Here is a 24,795-nt window from a genome sequence, read left to right as displayed (position 1 = left end):
TTTGAGTTTCTTGATTGTTGTGCTCCTTTCATTTACTTCAATTCTTAATGATGTCACTTCATCCTGCATCTTTTGACATTGATCTTCCTTTTCCTTGAATTGCTTCCTTACTTTGTTTCCTTCCTCTAGTTGAGCCTTTAGCTTGGTAGCTTCTTCTTTGAAAGCACACTCCCTTTTGTCCAATAGATCTTGTTGATCTCTAATTTTGTTTGTGAGCCTTTTTAATTCTGCCTCTATTTGATATATTTCTCTCTCACCCATAAAAGAAAATTCATTTGTTTCGCTATCACTTTCGTCATCTTTAAATGGACAGAGAAATGCATCACCAAAGGATAACAAATTCATTCCTGATAGTTCTTTTGCTTGTTCATCTTCATTTTGAGGTGATTCTGAATCTGAAGAGTTGCTTCCACATAACACCCAATCAATTCTCCCACTGTCATAGTTCCTTTGATATGTCTTCTTTTTCTGGGGTGCTTTCTTCTTTAGCTTCTTTCCCATTGTTCTACAGATCTCCTTCAAGTGATCAAGCTTCTACCAAAGAACCTGCTCTGATACCAATTGTTGGAAATAATACTGAGAGGAGGGGGGGGGGTGAATCAGTATTAATCAAGTCAATATTCTTTTTCTTTTTATATTCAAATTTATATATGCTACTTCCATGTGGGTAACCTGCGTGTACACACAATTGTGCTTAAGGAAACAAGCCTATATCCAGCAAACTAATGATTCAGTTAATTCATCATATGTTGATCTTTAATCTGTGCATCATACCTAATTAAACATTAAACAGTAACCATGTGTAGTTAATAACAGAATGAACCATCACACATAAACAACACACATGAACACCAAGATTTAAGGTGGAAACCCAATGTGGGTGAAAGCCGCCTGTTGTTGTCATCTCTATCTTCTTTTAATATTAAGAAAAAATGTTTACAATTTTTGTACTGGTGCAGTCTTATACTAGTACGCAGGCTTCTACCTGCAGAAGGCTACAACCTTCTCTCATTCTCCAACTTCTACTGGAAGGGAGCTAGAACCTCCTAGCTCTTGTACTAGCTTATATGTTTACTAGTACATAGGTGTCGCCCTATAGAAGGCTACAACCTTATCTATTCTTCCAGGGACCACGTTTCATAAATTTTTAGACTGGATACTCCTGGAACACAACACCATAATATGAAGGCCACATTTCATCCAATTTTCATACTGGACCCATCAACAACATTGAATCTCAAAATCAATCACCACTACAATACAACCATCAACTATATCTGCATCAACCAATCACTGAAACTCAATCATTACTTTTCGAATCAACCAAACTCAATCAATCACTCACAACCTATGAACCTCTAACACAACTAAATCAACCATTCATTCATACTTAATAAACTTCAACAAATCTACTGGAATAGATAGATCATTGTAACCAGTACACATATATGAACCTAGAATACTGCATCATCATTTAGAACTAGCTGTGACCTCAAAAACATGCATCAGTGTATACGCAACTTGGAACAGCTGAACCAGCGTGTATACGCAATTTCATCAAATTGAACCAGCGTATAGATATGCAAATACTTACTTAAAACTTTGCTATACTTCCCGACTTCAAACATACCTAGATCATCACATATAAAGGATAATACATGTGTTAGCAACCAGATCTAGCCCATCAAATCACATAATGATAAGTCATTATGATCTTGATCCATTATTAGATCACATCCATCATCCCTAAAGCAAATCACAATCATTCAACCTGAACACTATTACCGGAATGCAGTCACCATAAAATAACGCAAAACCCAGAACTCTGCATCAACAACCAGAACCAATTGTAACTTCAAACATCATAGCTCACAATGTATATGCTATTTTGATGTGTCGAAGTTGCGTGTATATGCGCTTTTACCAAAGTCAACCAGCGTATACATCTGTAAATATTCATTCATAATTCTGCAGCTATTCTAGACTTCAGTAATACCCAGATCATAATATTTACAGAACGACACATGCATTAGTATACAGATCTAGAATAAACATGGTCAAACCATGTAAAGATAATTCATTCCAAGCCTTAAGATCCTGATCCATCATTAGATCGTGTCCTCCATCAACCGCTAAGGTTGCTCCTTGGCTCAGATCAAGCAGAGCATAACCTGCATACAAGATCTCACACTTTATCATATTTGATGCTTGTCTACCTTGGCCTAATGATCTTCTCCTCCTTATATAGTTTTAGGCATTTCTCAATACCATGGACCAAAACCACTTAGGACCCACACCTTGGATCAAATACCTAGCGTCAATACATCGGACCAAATACCATGGACCAATACCATGGACCAAATACTTTGGACTAGAAACTCAATTTTCCAAGGTATACGTGCTTTTCCTTCTGTGAAAGTGCGTGTGTACGTATATGGGACTTTTATACAGTGAACGCGCGTGTATACGCAGCTTGGTCAATGGTGAACCTGTGTATACCTCTCTTTCTTCATTCTGTGAAGATTGATCTGTAATTCCTTGTTGTTTACCTACTATAATGTGATCTTTCATTTGAGTGAGTTGCCTTCTGAACTGATTCCTTGAAGCTACCCTGCATTTCATCATATCTATAAATACTATTTCCATGCATTCTGTCACATCTGATATCTCTTTTGTAGATTCATCTGGTTACCATGTACAAGTGAGTTGTTCTGCTATAAGTGGGTTTCCATCAAGTACAACACATGCATCATAATGCCAACAATAGGGGCTGCAAATGTTTTGGTTCAAGGAAAGGGACTATTGTACAAAGTTTTTAGAGTATGGGGTCATATACTAATAGCCTGTCCTATGATGAAAAAGTACCATACCCAGTCACAACTCAATTCTATGAATTTTTCAAATCATTAGGAAATAACATCCATACTTTTGACGTGATATATTTGAGGAGAGGTCATACTACTAATGTGCTACTAATCCATACAAGGTATGGGAGATAGAGTGGTCTGAAGCAGGAGCATCAACCTACAACCAACCTAAAGATTATAATCAAGGTAGAGGCCAAGAGATCTAGGGAAGAGGACAAGGATTCTAACACCAAGGTAGAGGAGGATTTGGAAGAGGTATGGGTCTGATAATATGATATAAATGTGGGAAACCAAGACACATTGCATGATATTTCCCTAATCCCTGCATTACATGTATGTACTGTGAAAATTTGGATCATTCTATGGAAGAATACCCTCAACTTATCACGAAATTATAGGAGAAAAGAGGTCAAAATGCACAAATGATAACAACCGAATTACACAGAGATATTCCATAGGTTGGAGAAATTACACACAAAGGATTGAGGACCAGAGTAGATGAAATGGAACAAGGAATCCAACAAAACCAATGGGTATGGAAATCCACATAACCAACTCCAGTATTTGATCTAGTGAAATAAAAAGACACATAAAAGGAATCCAAGAGACAATTGGTTGCAAAAGAATGGGGTCCATAAAGCTCCACCGCATAGAAAGTACTACTTGTATACAATATGTGCCCATTATATGACAATTCTACACCTAGAGAAGTTATTGAAGAGCTAAGCCCTAGTAATAATTTCTTGAAGAGTTATTTAGAAATAATAAAGGATGAATCAACCTTAGACAAGTTGTGCAAACAAATTGATCAGTGTTCACAGGAGTGGGAATTTCCTACCACACAGACCCTGCCATGCATTTCTAAGCAAGTTATGCACAAGAAAATGAAAAATAGAGAATTCAGGTTTAATGTGCATATTGGGGAGTATGACATGGACAAAATTATTCATGATCAAGGGTTAGATGTAAATATTTTTCCTAGGAAGACATGGGAAGTGATGGGAAGGCCAAAGTTAACTTGTCCGCCTATCTATATAAGGTTGGAAAATGTGTATAGGATTTTCCGTATTGGTAGGTTGACGAGGGTAGAGGTAAACATTTATGAATTTAGGAGTATTTTTATTTTTAGGTAATATAGATAGTGGATAATACCAACCCATACCATTTGTTTCTAGGAATTTAATGGGCTTTCAATAATCAAGTCATGATCAACCCAAAAAAGAGACAAATGATCCTTGAGTCAAGATACTTGAAGGTTGTTGTGCCATTATATCTAATAGAGGGAGACCATTATATGGAACTTGTGAGGGAAGGATTCAACACGAAATATCATGAAAACATCTACAATATTTCTAGGTGCATGGATGACTATGTCAATCCAACTGTTGATGTTGTATTAAACTGGAAAAGAATTAACTCTTGCACCTCATATTTAAATGAATAACTTGAAAATTTGAAGCATAGGTTGCATGAAGTATCCATAAAATGATGCACTTATATTACCTATGAAGTTCACAGGATTGGGATAAAGGTACAAGATTCCACACAGTTTGATGGATAATAGATGTATATTCCTTTGTGAAATAGTTTGAGTCACAAGTGCCTAAACAACGCAGATTGCAAGCCCTAGACATAGCCTTGAAAGAAAATCTTATATTGGTATGATTTGTTGGCATTGATATCAACCTAGTTAACTATGGTTACATAATATCATTGGATAGATGGTTGCATAATGCTAAATGTGTTGGAATATAATCCTAACATCTACATTTATTTTTTAGCCTAAGTATCCTTGACTTAGCCACATGCACTAAAAATCATCTTCACACTTGGTTTTTGGTAAACTAGCTCGGTGGACCAACTTTCCCTTGTTTTTTGCCCTTAAAGGCTTAATATTATGGAAATATTGGTCCAAGCACTTTCCTAAACCATTTAGACATATAAGAGCATGTTCACACCTAACTACAACTCATCCACTTGAGTTATTTGAGATTGGCCCCCCACATGAAGATTCCCCCTTAAATCAAGGGTTTTGGTCCCCCGGACCATTTTAGGATGTTTTAAAGTTGCATTCCTTCATAAATGCACCCCTCCTCATGCTTTCCTCATGGCCGATAGTTGGAATAGGTTGTTTTGAGTCATTTTTGCTATCTTAGGCCTCCCTTTAGCTTTTCTTATCCTTTTCTAGTTTTTTACTAGTTTTTTCCTAGTTTTCTAGATTCGGCAATTTCAATATAACCACCTCCCTTTGGGATTAGAGATTTGGTTGCTCATGTATTACTATTTTTCATTAATTTAATATATTGATTTTATGGAGCAAGCTCTTTCTCTCCTCTCTTGAATATCAACAAATTACTTGTGTTTAATTTACCTAGAATTCTAAATCTATCTGAGTTTCTGCAGGAATTCTACAAAATGTTGGATGAGAAAGTTGGACACTTGGGAACAGTTGATTATGGTTGCTTAAGGCCAATGATCAAGCGTGACAGAGGACTAGCCTCATTCAGGAATGGGCATAGAATAAAGGCGGACATCCAATGTTTGTAACCTAGATTTATCATACATATTCGATAACCACAACTCATATTAGCTATTGATAAATTATGTTTGCATTGTTAGGTAAGAAAAACGTACGTACAATGCCTCAAAAACCATCGTCTTCTCCCTTGGTTTTCTCTCATGGTAATCTTAGGTCAGGGATAGATCTCAATTATCATTGAAATTTCACAAGTGATTTCTCAGGGTAATTTGATGGCCAACTTGATTTGTTCTTCGATAGATGGATATATAAATAAAAGAAAATTGGCATTTGGGTGTATCAATTGAGTGATCTATGCAATATTTTTTCTTTTATTAGTTTTTTCTAGTATAGTTGGATGGTGTCATAATTTTGTGTGGGGATCGTTAAGATCATGATCTCGCATTACAAATAGGTCTTGGTCGCACTCTTGATCTCAATGACTCTAGGTGCATTATTTGATTTGATGGTGTTTCTTCACTAATACAGAAATATTTTCTCTAATAATGATATTTGGTGTAATATGTGATTGAGGTTGTCTGCATATGTGACCCAAAAATGATTTATATGTCATATTATGTAGTATGATGAGAATATTATCGAATTGAAGCTAGACAGGTTCAAGTGTGATATGGAGTCGACCAAATTCATAGTAGGCTACGTTTGTGGCATCCCATACAATATTTGTGTAAAGATATGCTAAGTCGAATGAGCCACAATAATTCAACTCATAGTAATAATTTCAAAGTGGTGGTTTTGATACATAAATGTACGACTAATTAACCTAGGTTCTCTCTATCTTGTGGTTGTTTAATTGCTATGTGTGACGAGAAACTGTCAGAGAATTTGTAGTGGCAGAATTTTGGTGAATTGTTTTGGTGTGATATCACATGGTGTGTTTCCCTTAGACTAATATGGATGTGAGATTGGTTATAAAGGAATTATACCCAATTTGGTATTATCACAAAGTTTTCAATCCATGCAAGGACATATTCTAGCTGAATATGATTTGATGTGATCTAATCTAGCGCGTAGTTGTGATCCATTGTGTTTCATGAATACAATGGCATGATTTGGTGCCATGTCGTATTTCTTGCAACGCTTGGATAATGCAAAGAATGGTGTAACCTAGACCAATTTCATTGCTAGGATTATTTTTTATAGTTAATTAACTTGTGCCAACAATACACATATGAATTGTGAAAAAATCAATTCCTTTTATTGATGAAGGGTACCATTGTTTATATTATGTCTGAGGATATCCATGAGTTTGTTTGCTACCAGGGTTACTGACTTAACAAAGGCTAGTATGTTCACAAAAGTGTTGTATTCTATGCTTCATGTTGATCTAATGTGCTTCTATTGATGGAGTACATTATTTTATGTTCATACTTGGTTCAAGGTTGTTGCAAGATGAGTTCTTTAGTAATCATAGGTTGTGGTGCTTGGTAAGACTGGTTTCTAGATTTTCATATTACTACTAATAGTGTCATTATTGATTAATTTTCTATTGATTTTGTTCAGAATGTGTAATGACTAGGATTTAGGTTTACGCTACCATCTCTTATTCAAAATCTTATGACTAAAATAGTATACTTCTTTGGAGTGGTCTCAAAGTATTGTTTCTACTAAGGAGGATCTGAATTACATGGTTGATTTCTTGAGGGATGAAGAAAATATTGAATGATATAGTTTGTCTTGTTGCCATATTAATGTACTATTGAGGTGTAAAGTCAGATTTCCATGGGACACTAAGTTCCACTAAATATGATGATTATTAGAAGTTTTCAAGGATTGTTTTATTAATATATGCTATAAATACTGCTAATGAAGGGTTTTGTGATCAATTAAGATTGATACTAACGTTTAGTTATTGATGAATATTTAGAGTAAAAAATTAGGGATGACATCTCTTTGTTGTGAATGAGTAGTATACATCATTGGAATGTCTTCACAAGGGTGAACAAATTGTTCCCAAAGTTTTGCTACTGATGTGGATGAGGGATATGTTATCTTGAGTTTGAATTTGGTGAGATACTCATAATTGGCATTTCCAGGGTATGAATATTGACAAAGTTGATTTTGTAGGATATGTTGAGATTATGTTGTAGGGAATGGATGCTTATATTATTTATTAATATGGTATTGCCTGATATTTGATGAATAAGGATGTATTCAAAGTTTTGCTACTTAAACCTGATAATTAATATGTTTAGTTTGGAATATAGGGTTTGTGCTATAATTAGTGTTAATATGATGACGAAGTTCACATTGCTGATGTATGATGATGGTGGAATATTAAAGTGCTGACATATCATTGTTGATGAGAGCATGAGAAGTATATTGCATTACTACTAAATATGATTTCTATTGAGTTACAGATAACAAAAAATTCTGTTGCTAATATATGAAGTGTATTATTGATGCATTATTGAACAGAGAATAATTTGTAGGAAGAGTTTGTATTGATTTTGAATTTGCAGTGAAGGGAGTGGATCCATTTTGATAATGGATGAAAGGGTGGTCCACATGTTTTTTGGGGTCAGAGCCTCTAGTTGGTTGGTGTGAGTGAACTAATATGAGGGAGTAGGTGCTTCTGTTGGTGGGTGCCAACGAAGCTATGAAGGGAGTGGGTGCTTCCTACTCAGGGGTGCCAATGAAACAATGTAAGGGAGTGGATGCTTCGAGCTAGTGGGTGCTAGAAATAGATTGTAAAGGGAGTAGGTGCTTCCTACCAATTGATGCTAGTGAACTTATGTAAATATTTAAGAAGAGAAGAAGAATAATGGTGGCCTTCTCCCTTTATGGGTTTCCATATTAAAAATATTTGCATCATTTGTGCTTGATATTGATGATGTTATTGTTTGTTTTATGGTTTTGGTCATATAATATATCACTAAAAACTTGAAAGTATAGATTTGTAATAATTCCGAAAATACCAATTCACCCCCCTCCCACTCAGTATTTCCAATAATTTTTATTAGAGTTGGTCCTTCGGAAATCAATTTTACCACTAGAAGGAGATTTGGGAATTATGGAAAAGAAAAGGAAGAATAAGAAGAAGAAAAATAAGAAGAGGAACATAAGTCAAAAATATTGTTATTGTGAAAGCAATATATCAGTTTTACTGGAAGTGTTAACAATTATTAGAAGAGGATAATAAGATGTAGTGACAATTCATTTCAAGAAATATTAATAATCAAGGTATGCCTCTGCTAAATGATGCAAACTATTAGATATGGAAAGAAAGGATTGAATATATATTAATATCTCTTGGATTTGATGTTTTTCACATAGTATGTAATGGTTATACTAAAACTTCCCCATTGAGTCAAGGAAGGAAAAATAATGACTAGGCTATGTATGAAATTTTCTTTAGTATATCTGATTTAAAATTTAAGAATATTACACATAAGTATTAAGGATACTACAACGGATATGTGGGACAAGATACAAATTACAAAGGATGTATGGGATAGGTTGCAAGGCGTCTATGGATATAAGATTGAAATGAATATAGATGAAGATGAGGTTCAATCAATAGGTAACTTCCTATACTGTCATAAATGTTTGAATATAGGCCATATTTATTCTTCTTGTTTTGAAATCCTTGATTAATAACATAGGGGTTAGGAAGAATTCAATGTATCTAAAGAAGGAAAGCATAATCTATCAGAAGATGAGTGTATCCATGCAGAAGACTTAGTTTCTTTCATGTCATATGGTGTTGTAGATTCATAAGAATAAAGGTTAGAAAATGAATTTGACCTTAAAAAGAAACTTGTCTTTGCCTTGAAACAATTTGAGATTCTGAAGGAGAAGTTATAGGTATATGAGAACATATATTATGATTTGGATGAGTCAAAGAAGATTGTAGTAGTCCTACAAGCCCAACTAGAAGATGTTAAAAGAGCTAATGAAGTAGTGACTAGACAACTTTACAAAGGAGAAAGTCATTGCGAGGGACTTGAAGCTAAGATCATCTCTCTAAGGACTGATTTACAAAATACTAATGAATAGGAGATTAAATATAAGAAGTTACTCCAAATATTTGATGACAAAGAGTATGAGATTAAGGAATAAATTATAAGGTTGAAAACTTAGTTAGAAGATAATAAGGAATCAACTAAAAGAAAGACAAGATCACTATGAGAAATTATAAACTGAGGTTGTGTCATTAAGAAGTGATTTATATGAAGAGGTCAAATGGTTGATATTTCAAGATTACCAAAATGGTTGAAAATATCCTTAACAGTCAAAGGTCTCTCTCCATTAAATTAGGTCTTGGTTTTCATGAAGCAACTAAGGGAGAGTCTAGCTCATGGGCATGTGTAGGTAGTCTTAGAGATAATAAGGTACCATATGATAACTTTGGTAGGGAAACAAGTAATAACATAATATCAAAATAAAGTAATGGAGGCAAGTAGCAAAGCCAACAACCAAGGAGAGTGACTTTACCAAGAAGGCCATTTACTCCCAAGGATGTGTATGGAAAAAATACAAGTTTCCAAAGGAGGAACAATAATTCCTTCTCTCCATTGATGAATGATGTCGACTACTTCATCTACCACATATTTGGACACATTGCAATTGATTGTAGAAGAAAATTATTTAGATATTACAATTCGGCAAGAAGTTTAGGAATAACCCTCCCCACAAGGAGATCATATGTTCCCAGATATACAAGTTTATTTCATGGCTATTGTTTTCTTTTCATTTATTTGAAATGAGAATTAGAGGAAATTTTAGCCTAAAAGTGGTCTCCTAAGGAAAAATAATAAATTAAAAGTTAAAATAATAAAATAAGAGTTATGAATTTTAGAAGGAAAATAAGAAAACTACTTTTTTTAATTGTATTTTTGGCTTATATCCTTGTAGGTTTACTCAAATTTCAAGTGTAGACACTCGTTGGATGCGTAATTAAATTCCACATCCAACGAGTACCCATTATGAATACTTTTGAGAAGACCCACATTGATAAAAATTGAAGATACATTTAAAAATTTTGTTCTCATGTTTTTTAATGTATCTTCAATTTTTATCAATGTGGGCTTCTCAAAAGTATGCATATTGGGTACTCATTGGATGTTGAATATAATTACACATCCAACGAGTATTTACACTTGAAATTTGAGTAAACCTATATAGGGATCAACCAAAAATAGATTTTTAAAAAGGTGGTTTTTCTTCTTTTCCCTCCAAAATATTTACATGTACCTCTTCCTCAAATTTAAAGGGTTTTGACTCGTTTACATAATATGACATGGAAATTAAATGAAAAATTCACAAGCTCTTTGATGGTGAAATTTTGTCTAATGGCCATAGAATGCAAATCATATGGAAATGAAAGGAATATGAGGAAGAGATCATATACGTGGAATGGTTTTAGAAGACATGATTATTTTGCCCCATTATTTGGTCACATAGGCTGTTATGAATGCGATAAGTTTTGAAACATCGAAAAGGATTGCAGGAGGAAATCAAGACAATCCAATCAATAGAAAGGACCTACTTAGAATAAACAATTGAACAAGAATTCAAAGGAATATCCATTTAAAAAAGTTCAACATACTAAAGCATGAAATATAAAGGAAGAGAAGTAAGAGACATGTAGTCATTCTCTATATGATCGGGATGAGGATAATTCCTAGTACATATATAGTTGATGCGCTAATCATATGACAGATGATAAGAGAATATTCCTCCCTATAAAGAAAGATATAGGTGTTTTGGGTCAAATTATAGCCTTTTAATTTGATTAACATAAATCATCAACCCAGGGTAGGTAAGCTTTTGAGATGTTGCGCAAAATATATGCAGGCTTAAGACTGTAAGTGTTGATTAATTTAACTAGCCAATCATACAAAACCAATGACTCTTTCCTACATCAATCACTTAGCAACAAAGGCTATAGAGTGGATCAAACATCCATCTACATCTCTTAAGATTGTCGATGATGATTAGGAAAAGTTATTGAAATCAACTTACAACAAACACAGAAATTCAATCAACATTAGAAATCAAATCTTCATTAAATGAATTCCACACATGCACAAGAAACTAGTTCACTTAATCATGTGTTGTTGATATATTAGAAAGAGTGCATTTGCTGTAAAAATAAATTATTATTACATAACAGAAATAAAATGCATAAACACTCAACTACGGAGTTGTGCGCAAAGGGGGCCCTCCCTTACTCACAACCCCTTCAAATTAGCAGAGCTTGCTCACTGAAGTAGACAAAACATATAATATTCTATTAACCTGAAAAAGATACAATCAAGTACAATCTGATATACAATCTTAGCTGAAACCAACCTAGCAATCCGCTATCATAAAAACTAGAATATAATTTATACATTTACAAAAGTCCAAATATGGCTCGAAGTAAGGAAGACTACTAATCTAAGCCATCGGCTAACAATCCTATTACAAAATATCAAATTTAGCCATACTGGGTCTAATCCATGACTGAAAGCATGGATTAGACGAAATTTGTTACATGGTTGTAGCTTTCCTCCAAATGGCCAATGAGAGAAGGTTTATGAATCTAGGCAGTATCGTTGGCAGATTTGAAACAACCAATAGGATAACATCCATATGTGATATATTCCCCACAAAACCCATGTTCCTATTTGACTTAGATATTCGTGGAACATATCTAACTTCCGATGTTGCTACAGGAAATCTGGGCGATTACAAGAAATCCACGACTGAAAGAATTGCAAAGTGTTTGTAGGAAATAGGATCACATAGTTGTCTACAAGAATTACGGGCCTATTTTCGAATCAAAACAAAACTGCACAAGAACTCTAGATTAGTTGGCATGGTAATTAAATAAAGAACAACTAGTTGTAAGGAATACTTAAGATTAAGGTAAAATATGCCTTTTCATGTTAATTTGCATACCTTCAGCTTACGACACCCTTTTTGGAAAAAACCTAAGTCGAAATAGGCATAATGGGGGTTAAAGATAGTTCAAAATGGGAGAGGTAAAGTATGGAAAAGGGTGTCAAAATTGGGCAAAAACAAGCCCCAACATCTCCCCCACCCCTAGCTTATGGCATGCCCCTTATGCAAGTAGAAATGTTGCATATTCCCTGGAAAGAAAAAGGAAATCATTCCTTATCCTGAGCTACAGCTACTGCAACCAACTGATTTGATACCTCTGCCAACTGGTCGAACTGGTTACGACAGATTCTGCATGAAATTGACCCTTGTATAATTCATTCTTCTTTTTCAGATGGTTTATCCTAGCCTTCTTCTTTTTCATAATTCTGGCCACTTTCTAAACCCACTCATCATGTTATTTTTCTATATGCAAGTTGTTCTCCTTCAGGGTCTCGTTTTCCTTTCTCAAGGCTCTCTCTGAAATGGTGAGCTCGGTGATGATTTTTTCCAATTCCTGCTAAGACTGTCTCCTCTGAGGGGTTACTTCCCCTTCCTGATGTCCTTGGAGGGATTGAGGGGACCAAAGGTCCTCCTCTACTTGTTGTTCTCCTTCTGTGTTATTCCCGCTTCCATGTAGTGGGGAGTCCTCAAAGGAAATTGCTTCTTCGCTGATAGACTTAGCTAACTTGATCTTCTCTTTACCTTTAGGTGGGCCGTCGTGTTTCTCCTTCCTCTTATCTGATGTCTCGGGAAGTACTTCTGCAACCATAGTATCCCTTATAGCCAGCTAAATAGCCTGGCTTCTAGTAAATATTTTTGTAGAGGTGTAAGTGCCATTCTTCGACTTAGGCTATTTGCCCACAGTCTCCCTTGTCACCACCACTTCCTCATATTTTTCTCCTTCCTTCATATGTAGCCCAAGTGTCCGAGGCTTATTCTTCTTTTGTTTTTCTATAATCTTCTTCTCGGTGGGCTATGGAGAGTCGAGGTCGTCCCTTCTTTCCTTCTTTACCAGTGGCCCCTGAGTCCGTGACTTCTTCTTCGATTTTTCCATTAGTTTTTCCTCTATAGACTTTGTTATGTTCCTATATGAATAGGAGTCATAATTTTTGAATAGATGAGATCAAAATTGTAATCTGTACATACCTTTGCTTGCTGAAAATGTTTTCCATATTCAAAAAATAAAAAATAAAAATAAAAAATGTAAAGAGGGTATGTCCTAAAATAAAAATCAAAGGACAAAAAGAAGAAAAAGGTCAAAAAATCTGGAAAAATGAACCCTAATAAAGAAAAATACCATGAAAGTGTGCAAGTCAAAATGCCACTACCATTTACTTTTGATATAGAATAAAAAGATTGTGTGCAACTTGTTACCTTTGCCACAATCCATGGATAGTCAATATGTTTAAACTTGGCTATTTCATGTTCATAGATAGAGAAATAAAATCTAACCAAACAATGTAATCTTGGCAGATAAGTAGATAGGTAGAGTAAATAAAAGGAGCTCAACTGTTTAATCTGAGCCCTTGGATGTAATAAGGTTAGATTTAGTTAGAATACCATTTTAAAAGAAAATAAAAAGGTTTTGATAAGGGTTTGCTAGCTTAAGTGCACCCTAATAAAGAGAAGTAAAAATGGTAGGATGAGCAGATGGGTAAGTAGTTGAATGGTTGCAGAATTGTGATGATTGATTAGATAATATCATATAATTTACCTTCATCATCAAATTTCTAAAGTATGGATGATAATTGAGCATTTACCAAAATACACAAAGTCAAATTGATTAACCTCCCTCATTCACTACATTTTTCACATAACTAATTTCCAAGGAAAGTCTTAAAGTACCTAAAACCCTAAGTTGGAGGGACTCAGAGCATTTCTCTGACTTATGGAGGGACCAGACCCTCAGCCCAATAACTTATAGGTTCTAAGTACTAAAGTTCCCTCATAAAGCATTCATCCCCTCCACAATTCACACATTTTCCCTAAAAAAATCCCTTTTCCTAAGGTAAAAGCACCATTTGCCTAGGGAAATTAATCACCCCCAGGCAAACCCCTTTTCCAAAAAAACCCACAAAAATCACCCTAAGCCTAAGTTATAATGTGTTTATACAAAACCGATGAATTATAAATGAACATTGTACTTAGCGCTAAGTTATTTTCCGTCTTTATTTCATATTAACTTTAACTTTATGTATTATATCCCAAAGATACCCCTTTCCCTATATTGTATTAAACCGCTTGAATTTTAATATCTCGTCCCCGAAGTTTGAAACATAAACTTTATTAAAGTCATGATTAAGGGGTTAATTGAATCGATTAGCGGCTAATTAATAACCAAGACCCATCGCCGAATAAAGAGATTAATTAATCAATCAGTGGTTAATTAATAATCTATCCCCACCAATGAAATCACTGCCGACGTCATTAAGCCTCCATAATCTACAATTAATTAAATCCCGCCACATTAAAACCCCGTCGGGCCCCTCCATTAAACTTCATATCAAATCATCACCCCGATCACCGTACAATTTGATCCCTTTTGATCCAATGGTCGACACTCATATCGGGCGGCCTCCAAAGGCTGACCTTTACCCACTCGATATGGGTGGTTTCACTATTCACCCCACTGTTACGTGGCGCCCGATGAATGGCATCGGGCGGCCTCCCCCCAAAACTGCTCGAGCCCAAAAGCAGTGCGATATGATCCCTCTTACCACCTCCCGCTAAAACAAAAAAATGTCGCATCCCCCGCTTAACACCAAGTGTACTTTTCCCAGTGTACCCGCCAAAATAGTTGACTTTATGAATAAAACTAAAAAACTCATTGTTTTTTGTTTTACAAAGAAAAAGACCGCTCAGATGTCCATGCAAGCACCAAAGTATGTGGAACCGTCAACCCACATCCAACTACCAACCTGCTAAAGCTGCTGAAACTCCGGACCACCTTTTAGTCATGTATGCTTCCTGCAAACCGTGCACAGTCGCCATTACTCTGTTCAAAGTCAAAACTAGGTATTTACCGAAATTCACTGAGAAACCCTGTTTTATTCCCAAAACCTTGACTCAATTGCTTCAAATTGCTAAGTAATTCAGCAAGATAGTTGCCCAATGAGTCCAAAATACTCTAAATTAGACCAGTTTTCCCCAATTTCACTGAAAACCCTTCGCCCCCGTCCTTGAATCCACAAGAACCAAGGATGGATGCTCCCATTGGATTAATGTTAAGGGAAATCTTCCCCTAGGGTCTTAGGTTGGTACCCTAGCAGATTGGGGGTTATTTAAAGAAAGAAACACACATTCCACACAACCATGATGCTAATATAAACAAACTATAGGAAGAAGGGGTGCACCTTAGGTCCTTCGTTTGAGAAGATCCAATTAGGGTTCAGACCCTCTTCGAGTTCCTTCGAGTCCTTCAACCTGCAAAACCACCAATTCCAGAAAGAATAACAGTATATGGACAAAGCATCATAAAGAAATCATCTTCATTACATATAGAAAGGTAGTTAGTTATATAATTAAAAACAACCATTCACATGTGAATCATAACATTGATATCATAAACATGAAGAAGATTTATATCAGGAACAAGACAAGTGTTTCTTTTATTATAAATAACTAAAGTACAGAAAGGAATAATTTCACCTGATTCGTCCTTTCGCAGGCTCCAAGCAGAACAATCCTTCGGATTCGTCCAGTCTCAAGCCTTTAACAAATTCCTTCCATGACTTACTCCATGATATCTCAAATGGTAGATAGACATCAACACACAAGGAAACAAGGGTTTCCTGCAAATGGGGGAAGTGCTGGAAGCACAAGGGACTTCAGACCTGGTACAGGGATTATCTCAGTAGCGTGATCTTTCTCTCTATTCTCTCCTCCTTTAGGCCTTCCCATGGAAGCCTTTTATACTTCTCCCAAGGTAGTTGTTTAGTTGGGAATTCGTTGGGAACAGTTGGGCCACGGGCACTAACAGGTGATCAGCAAGTAAAACCCGCGATCTCCACCCGAAATTAAGGAGTTTTAATTTTTTTTAAGTGTTTTAATACATATACGTGGGTTGGGTATACGCAGACCCACGTATACACGCCTTTAGTTCAGGGCAATGCCGCGTATAGGGAATAAAACACTGTTTTTTAAATTTTGGACCAGGTCTAGAAGGAGGGGTTGCCCTAGGCCATGAGTGCAGCATCACAAACATCAAGAGTGATATTTGGAGCTATAACAGATGCCCCCTAATATATGAGGTTAGAAGGGGTATATGATGGCTGAAATGTATTAAGCAAGTACATGGAAAGGAAATCTGTCAAAAACTAAGAAGGACTTCACCAGAGTTCAGCCTGCCAAGCCACAAAAGGAGATCAGAAAGAAACACTGTCTAAGGCGGGCATACCCATGCTCAGAGAAAGTAAAGCATGTCCGCATATCAAGTACAAGTGGATCCACTAAGTATACAAGTATAAAGAACTGGAAAATACATAATGGATCATCTGATCATGATCGAACAAGTACATGTCTGAATATCACATATAAGAATGTCAATGATGCTGAAAGATGCAATGGATCACTGATATCAAAGACTGATCCCATAAGGTACCAAATGAGCATGATGGAGTAAGATGGTACTACATTGCAAACTCAGCAGCTAGCATATAGAATGTTGCCATGAATGACTACAACATATAAGGTGGAGTGGTATCAACTAGCAGCAATAGGAGCAACTGTCAAGTGAACCAATGAATGCTGATGCAACCTGAGGTCTTCACCGACCGCTGTGGTACATTTCTACACCATGGGAATAAATGATCGGAAGTCGACCATGTGAGAAATCATTTGATTACCAGTCATTAATGTATACTGTTAACAAACGCGAGACTACTCACCGATAATGATAATGAGCGTTAAGGTACCCAGTACAATCCAACAAGTGTGAATAGATGAGCTGGAGTTGAACACCTGTAAGAATCTATCAATCAGGAGACAATGATGGTTTCCCACTGTCAATAGCGAAGGATCTGCCACTAATGACTGCAAACCCCAAGGTACTGCCAAATGGACTCTAGATTTTTGCCCCAGAGCAATGAGTCGTAGTCAATAGGGAAAGATCTGCTAGAAGGAAGGCATTAAGGCATCCTTCATCAATCTAGTGCGAGTGTAACTCGTAGGCCAATAATGTGGAAGTAATCGAACGAAAAAAGCTGTAGTAACCTGACTGAAGCACGTTTCCAGCGTACACAAGATGTGGCTAGTGCATGACAGAAACCCTCTGAACCAACCAATAATGAAAGCTGACACAGAGGCAAGGTATCCACCAATAGGGTCAAATGGAAACCAAGGTACTGCACAAATCCCAATGTGTGATAATGTAAGCTGATGTCGAACACAAGGGAAACCACACAGTCAAAGACCCATGATACTGATCGATGTTGAGCACAAGGTGATCTAACAATAATGTAAATAGGGCCAGGGTGCGGCTCTAGGCCTGCCCTCAGAGCAAGATGTCGTTGTCGATAAGGACAAGACCCGCCAGCAAGAAGTCAATGGGGACCTTCTCAAACCGGCATGAGTAAATGACCAATATGACTGATGTGATGATAGACAAGACACTGACAAGCAGGGATGGCCGACTAGAAAATGAGTCAAGAGACACCGCAGAGAGGCCGACTCAGTCTAACTTCCCTTGAACAAAAGCACGACTTAATGTGACTATGTGGTAGCATATAATGACTCTGTATAAGCTCGTCGTGCAGGAGGCACAAACGAACCCTCCATATGATTGGAAGAGATAACTAATCGGGGGAGAACTGACTCAATAACAAGGTTAAGGCGTACCTAAGCCAAGCTAAATCTTGCCCAATTGGACTTTGTTTTGAGTGCTTTGTTCAAGGGTGACACGACTAACTCTAGCCGCCAACAATAAATGGAAATCTTGTCCCATTCCCGCTCTTTTTTTAGAGTATATAATTTTTGTCTTTTTCTTTAAGCTGGAAAAATAATAAAAGAATGCTATAGTACAGTGGAAAGAACAAGTGTCGGTGAAACAGATGATCTAGTTCCTGGGATTGGAACATTCCTATGCTCAATGCAGGGAGACGAAACTAGTCAAAGACACTCAAAGGTGTGTTCCTTCCACGGGTCAAGGTGTGTCAAGTTGCAGAAGTCAAGGGCATGCAAGTTTGATTTCGTAGTAGTCATGGTCAAAAGTTGGCTAAAACACGAGTCCAAGTGAAGCCGGCTCAAGGCCAAAAGGTGCAAATGTTCAAAATGCAATGCAGTAGTACAACTCAACACAAAGGAGCCTCTAGCGTATAAGGCCAGAACAAAGCGAAGAAGCAAAGAGGAATGAGTCTTCATCGCATAAGTCATGGCGGGACTACAGAGGACTCCCGAGCCTACTCAAATCGGAGCAGCATGGGCAACAAATGTCAGTGAGGTGCTAACTAGGATGCCCATGAAAAGGATGGCTCTACCATCGTGTCATGATTAAAAAATCGGCGAGTGAAGATGGTTTACTGACCATAACACGATGGGATCGACCCTATGGCAGATGTATCGACAAATGGAGGCTAGTATGCATAATGCAGCGGAAAAATGGCTTCCCTAACTTATATGCCAAAGAGAAAACGATACCTGCCATGACGGGTCAGCAGTCATGGAACCGTCTCGAAACTGTCGAAAAAGTGTCCAAAATGACCTGAAAATCAAACCATTCTTGACATTCCAAGCTCCCAAGTTAAAAGTTACATGAGACCAAACAAAATCAAGTTTTGAAAAAATTTTGCATTTTCAAAGCCTATAAAACAATTTTTGGACTCACCATTTTCACCATTTGAGTTTGAGAGCAAAAGATTGGAGCAAAAGAAGAAAACTTTCCATACGCTAAATTCAACCGTTAAGATCCTTTAAAAATCACCAGGTAAGCTCTATACTTGACTTGCATTCAATTGTGACTAGTTTTAGAATTTTTAATTTAAGTTTTACCGTTGGATTTTTTTCCAAAATTTCTCCACGGTGTATACGCGGGTTGAGTATATGAAACCCGCGTACACGCGGGCCCTACACGCGACTGTGTGTAAAGGGACCCGCGTATACGCCGCGAACATTTCAAACAAAAAAACTAACGGTTCAAAATCATTTTTTCTTTAGGATGCCAGTCACATGGTGAGAAAGAGAGCATACCTCAGTGGATGATGAGGTCATGAACGATCCCAATGCTTTGGATGCCTTGCGGGGATGTGGATTGCTAAAATTCTTCAAATTGCCAAATATGAAAGCAAACACACGGTTGCTTGAGATGCTCCTTCACTATTGGAGTATCGAGGATGATGCATTTATGATTGACCAAATGCCACTCAGGATGGGAGTGGAAGACATTTATTTCATCACAGCTCTTTCCCATAGGGGAGAGATAGTACATTCCAGGGGCAGGACACACAGCAGTCTCTCAATCGAGGACTATGTCCATATATACTGTCCGGGACATCCGGAAAAGGTTGGAAGTCAGATTCCAATAAAAAATGTGGCGGTTTTATCACTGAGGATAATCCTGTTCACCATAGCCAGAGTGAACGGATCAACATCTATGCACCAGGCATCACAACCAGCCATGAGCCTGGCAGTAGATTGTCTCACTACCATATTTGACTGGTGTACTCCTCTACTAACTAGCTTGAAAATCCAGCTTACTTCCATCAAGAGAGGGAAGACCAAAAACTTTGGATACGGGACCATCTTGTGCTCTTTCTTCTTTGAGAGAGTCCCAGCACTTCGTCCTAGAGTGCCAGTTTCAATCAACACCCCACGAGATCCATGGATGGGCAGGTGGGCTGACCTGATGAAACGTCTAGGAGGTGGGGACGTCCCACAGACTGCATTTGACGATGACTTCTTCTCCTGGTGGGAGCAGCAGATCATTTCCATAGATGACTACCCTTATGCTGGGTTGGATTTCTGAGGAGATCCCGATCTAGTATTACCATTGACTGCAACATGGGGCGACATAGGTAAGTGATTTTTGATTTTATGATTTTTTTTTGTGATTTTTCAAATATAATAATGAATTTTGAAAAATATTTTTGATAGGATTCAAATGATTAATATGATGATCATGTTCCAGATATTGGGCCGGTACGACCAGATGGGTTCCCGCGGCATGGACGGCGCGGCCGAGGGGCCGAAGAGGCGGCTGCTGATACAGAGCGGCTTCTACACACAGTTCAACGACACTTGGTGAGACTAACTCACTGAGTACCGATGGCAGCCGTAGAGGACCTCCCTGAGGATATGCAGCGTCATGTGGTTGGCATGCCACGTGACTGGGTTCGCACTTTTAGGCGTGTAGCCAATGCGATAGCTACCTACTTAGCCACTCATCCTGAGCTGAGGCATTAGATATACCGGACATGATTATGGGAATTTGAGTCCCAATTTTGTATATTATTTTTGGACAGACTTATGTACACTCGAGATGTTTTATGATATATATATATACAGTTCGACTTTTTGATATTTGATTTTATTGTGATGAATGATTGATGTGCCAGTCTAATGCTTAATTAGCAATAGAATCAACTAACCAATTATGAGATCTTGGAATATGCAAATAATTAATATAGGTAAATGATCTTTGCAACAACCTCACCCTTAAATACTGGTGATATAAACATGGATCCCTTACCCGATAAATGTTATTTAATTGTGACACTATCAATTGAGAATCAAGATAGACTACCAACGAGTCGATTCCGTGAGATATTGCCTCGAATAGTAAATTAATGACAACAGTATACTCAACCATATTGTTTGAAGCAGAACCAATGCATACTCCCCTTGACACCATCAACTGACCAGTTGGATAATAGAGTACCCAAGCCGCGGAAGCGAGGTTCCAAGTGTGCCGACTAGCAGCATCGATGAATCCAAAATAGACCAATTCATCCATCAACACCTGCCACAACAGACCAAAAGTGTTGATATCAACCAATTCTCGATGAAATATGTACAAATATACAAAATGTACAAAGAAGCCATTGCCTAATTACTAAGAAAAATACTTCTTAAGGTAGAGCCCGTCAGGGGGCTCCGCCCGTTTGCCCCTAGGGATGTTTGTCGGTACAATTATCAAACCAATCAATATACTTCCTTCGGCGAATAACTGTGTTGGAGCCAAAGGAGCCGTACAAACATCGCTAGTCAAACTGGAGGACCTAGATTCGACTTCATGCAAGGGAGGACGAAAACGTGAACGATGATGTAGATCTTCCGAAGGTTGATCTACAACCATCATTGCTTCGAATATTACTTCATCAGATGGAAAAACAATATCCAAGCAATCCAACGCAGAAGTGGAATCAAGGGTCCGAATATGAGCCACATCACCATCTAACTCTTTCTCTGAGGAAGGAGTAGGATGATCGTCTGCAGGGTCATTAGTAGACTCACATCTAATCTCTGCTGTAGACGTAGAAGATTCTATTTCACCCACTTCACCATCATCTGATGTGGTCATAGATGAAGATAAGGGTCCAGGATCCAAAAAATAATGGGATTGAACAAACTCTTTCCATGAAGGGTCCCTGGAGGATGAAATTGTATCTATTCTTGCTGTAGGAGGGGGAAGATCAAACGTACCCCTCATTGAAGAGTACATCCCGACTCCTAGATTCTCAGTAGGCGGACGGGGGTTATCCACTAATGGAATAGTAGAATCAGAAGTTGCTCGAGGATCAACTGAAGAATAATCCAATTGATCAACCTTAACGATTTTCCCTTCATGAGGAAAGAAAATGACACGAAACGACGACATCCATTTCGTATACCCAGTTCCTTCCTAAGAGGAGATTGTAATCTAGGTTAGCATCTATGACTTCTACTTCAACATCTACGACCTTCCCTCCAACACATATAGGAAAGGCCGGGATAATCCCATATGGCTTATGAGAATGACCATCAAACGCTGTCAAGAGGGTAGGTGAAGGAACAACCGACGGTGATCCAATGGCCTTCCAGCATGACATAGACATGACACACGTGGAAGCTCCCTCATCTATAACTGTTCGAAAAATATTAGTTTTCCAGTAGGTAGACTTTATCTGGAAATCCATATGATGAGGAAGTCTCTTTTTGACATTATTCATATATAAAGTGAGAGCTAAAGAATTGTTTGGATCCACTGCCCCCATTGCCAATAGCAAGGCACTTCTTTGAGCAGGACATGACTAGAGAACCTCTAAAGCCGACATAACACATGGACTCTGAGCCAGATCCTCAACAATAGAGTAATTCTGGGCTGTCGTAAGATTAGGGTTGATAGTCGCGCGTTTAGTGGAACCTTTTGGTGTTCGTGGTATAGTCTCGACAGAAGGTCGCTCAATATGAAGTGGGTTGGTGGTTTCGAGAATTGATTTACCCTTAGAAGTTTCAGCTTCAGCATAATCGCATGACTGAGTGGTCACATTAGCGTGAGAACCCATCATGAAAACATTTGATGATTTATCCCCTTCCTGGCTGCCCCCTGCAGAGGTACCAGGATTTGAACTTGCACCAGCAAGCATTTGCTGCCCTTGGGGAAAAGGGTTGGTTAACACAGCTTGAGAACTAGAAGCCCCTTGCTGCCCTAACAAGCACCAAGCATCTTGAATCTTTGGGCAGAGATGAGTTAAATGGTCTCCGTTGCATAACTTGCACGTAAACTTGACTTTTTTTTTTAGACTCATTTCTACCACCACCAGCATTATTGCCGGATTTATTTGCATCAGTCTTCTCATCCTGACCCTTTTTCCTACCTTGTCCTTTCTTCTTCCCATTGGAATTTTTATTTCCTTTGGGGTTGGTAGATTGGGCGGCATTAACTGAAGAGGGTTGGGAAGACGAAGTGTTAGACAATGTGACCTGGTTGTTAGAAGCAGTTTGTAAAGACAACTGCTGCAATTGACTCAACAGGTTCACCGCATTTATGTCTATCGATCCAACGATACCATCTGCATGGGGACCTGGCTTCGACTTGGCTATATCAACCTTGGACCCAGGAGCATCTGGCAAGATTTTTTGTAGAATCCCAGACTGAGAATAAATCAATTCTAATTGTTGGGCCCTAAAAATAGCTTGCTCCTCAGAATAGACTCTGGACATGGAGACATCCTTAGAGATTTCAGGTTGTAAAGATTTCAAAAACCATTCAAGACGGTATTCCGGAGGGATTTCGGCTTTAATGAGCCTCTTTCTCCACCTCCATTCCTGAATATGGTCAGAAATGTGAGTTGCCTTATCCTGACGAAAAGTGGCCAGAAGTTCAGTTCCGGCATCATAACGGACAGGCAACTGGAAATGATTTAAGAAAATAGTAGCTAAGTCAGCAAAAGATGTAAAGCTGCCCCCAGGCAACTCTATATACCACTTGGTCACATTACCAGTCAAGGTGCGTTGAAATAGTCTCAACCTAATTGAGTCATCAATAAGGGAGTTTGATGAGCACCACAAATGGAATGTGGTCACGTGGTCGCCCGGGTCTTCACCGCCCTTTCCTTTGAACTTTGGAATGTCCGAAGGGAGTTTGGTTGGGACCGGAGGCCAGGCTGGATTGTATTTGATTGGATCGTTTGTTAAATCCGTAAGATCTGGCAAGTTCAAAGTTGCCAGAAAAGGAAGCCTAAGAGGTCCTTGGGAATTCCACCCAGACTGGGCGGAGTTCTCAAAGCCCTGAAAAGATTGGCCTGGATTTTGGAAGGCACCAGGCTACCCGAAGTAACCCGCAGAACCGGCTGAACCAAAAGGCAGACCTTGTGATCCAGCATAACTCGGAGTTTGACCAACTCCGGCCGAAAAACCTCCATAACCGGCGAAGCTCCCTCCTAAAGGATTATAAGGAGTTGATAACCCTTGATAAGGATTCCAAGCAGAAGCTAAGGGAGGAATACTTCAAAATGCGCTAACTGTGGAGTATGGCCTATTCCCTTGTTGGCCTAGAAATGGATTCCCAGTTCCCGTACCGCTAACCGCAAGGTTAGTCCAACCTTGAAAGGGATTACTGCTTTGTCCTGTGGTGGAAAAAGGCATAGATCCTATTGTCGGGTTGGAATGTGGTATATGACCACTTCCAAAAGGAAAACCCTGAAATGAAGCCGATGCACCCATCATTGATTTTGCGGCACTAAATGGAACTGAAGGAATACCCTGTGACTGGGTGCCAAAAGGGAAGAATCCAGTACTAAAAGCATTGGCTTGGCAATTTCCACTCGTAGAAGGAATGGAGGTAGACCCAACTAAAGACGTGCTAGCAAAAGACCCAAATAAAGATGCAGAGGGGATGGAAATAGTTCCTCCCCCTTGTACTGATGTTGGAGTCTACAACGTTGTATCACTTGTGGTGGAAGCCATGCTTCCAGTAGTAGCCATCGATGGTAAATGTGTAATATAACCTGGACTTGATGGTCTATGCGTCGGAGATACAACGTATTGTAATACTTCTGGATGAATAGAAGGTAGGGAAGAATTCGGAGCCGCTAACGACTCTGAGAG

This window comes from Pinus tabuliformis, chromosome 5_2 (assembly GCF_031772625.1).
Source record: "Pinus tabuliformis cultivar Carrire ecotype Pingquan chromosome 5_2, CPIR1, whole genome shotgun sequence".
Taxonomy (NCBI): domain Eukaryota; kingdom Viridiplantae; phylum Streptophyta; class Pinopsida; order Pinales; family Pinaceae; genus Pinus; species Pinus tabuliformis.
This window is presented reverse-complemented; position numbering follows the sequence as displayed.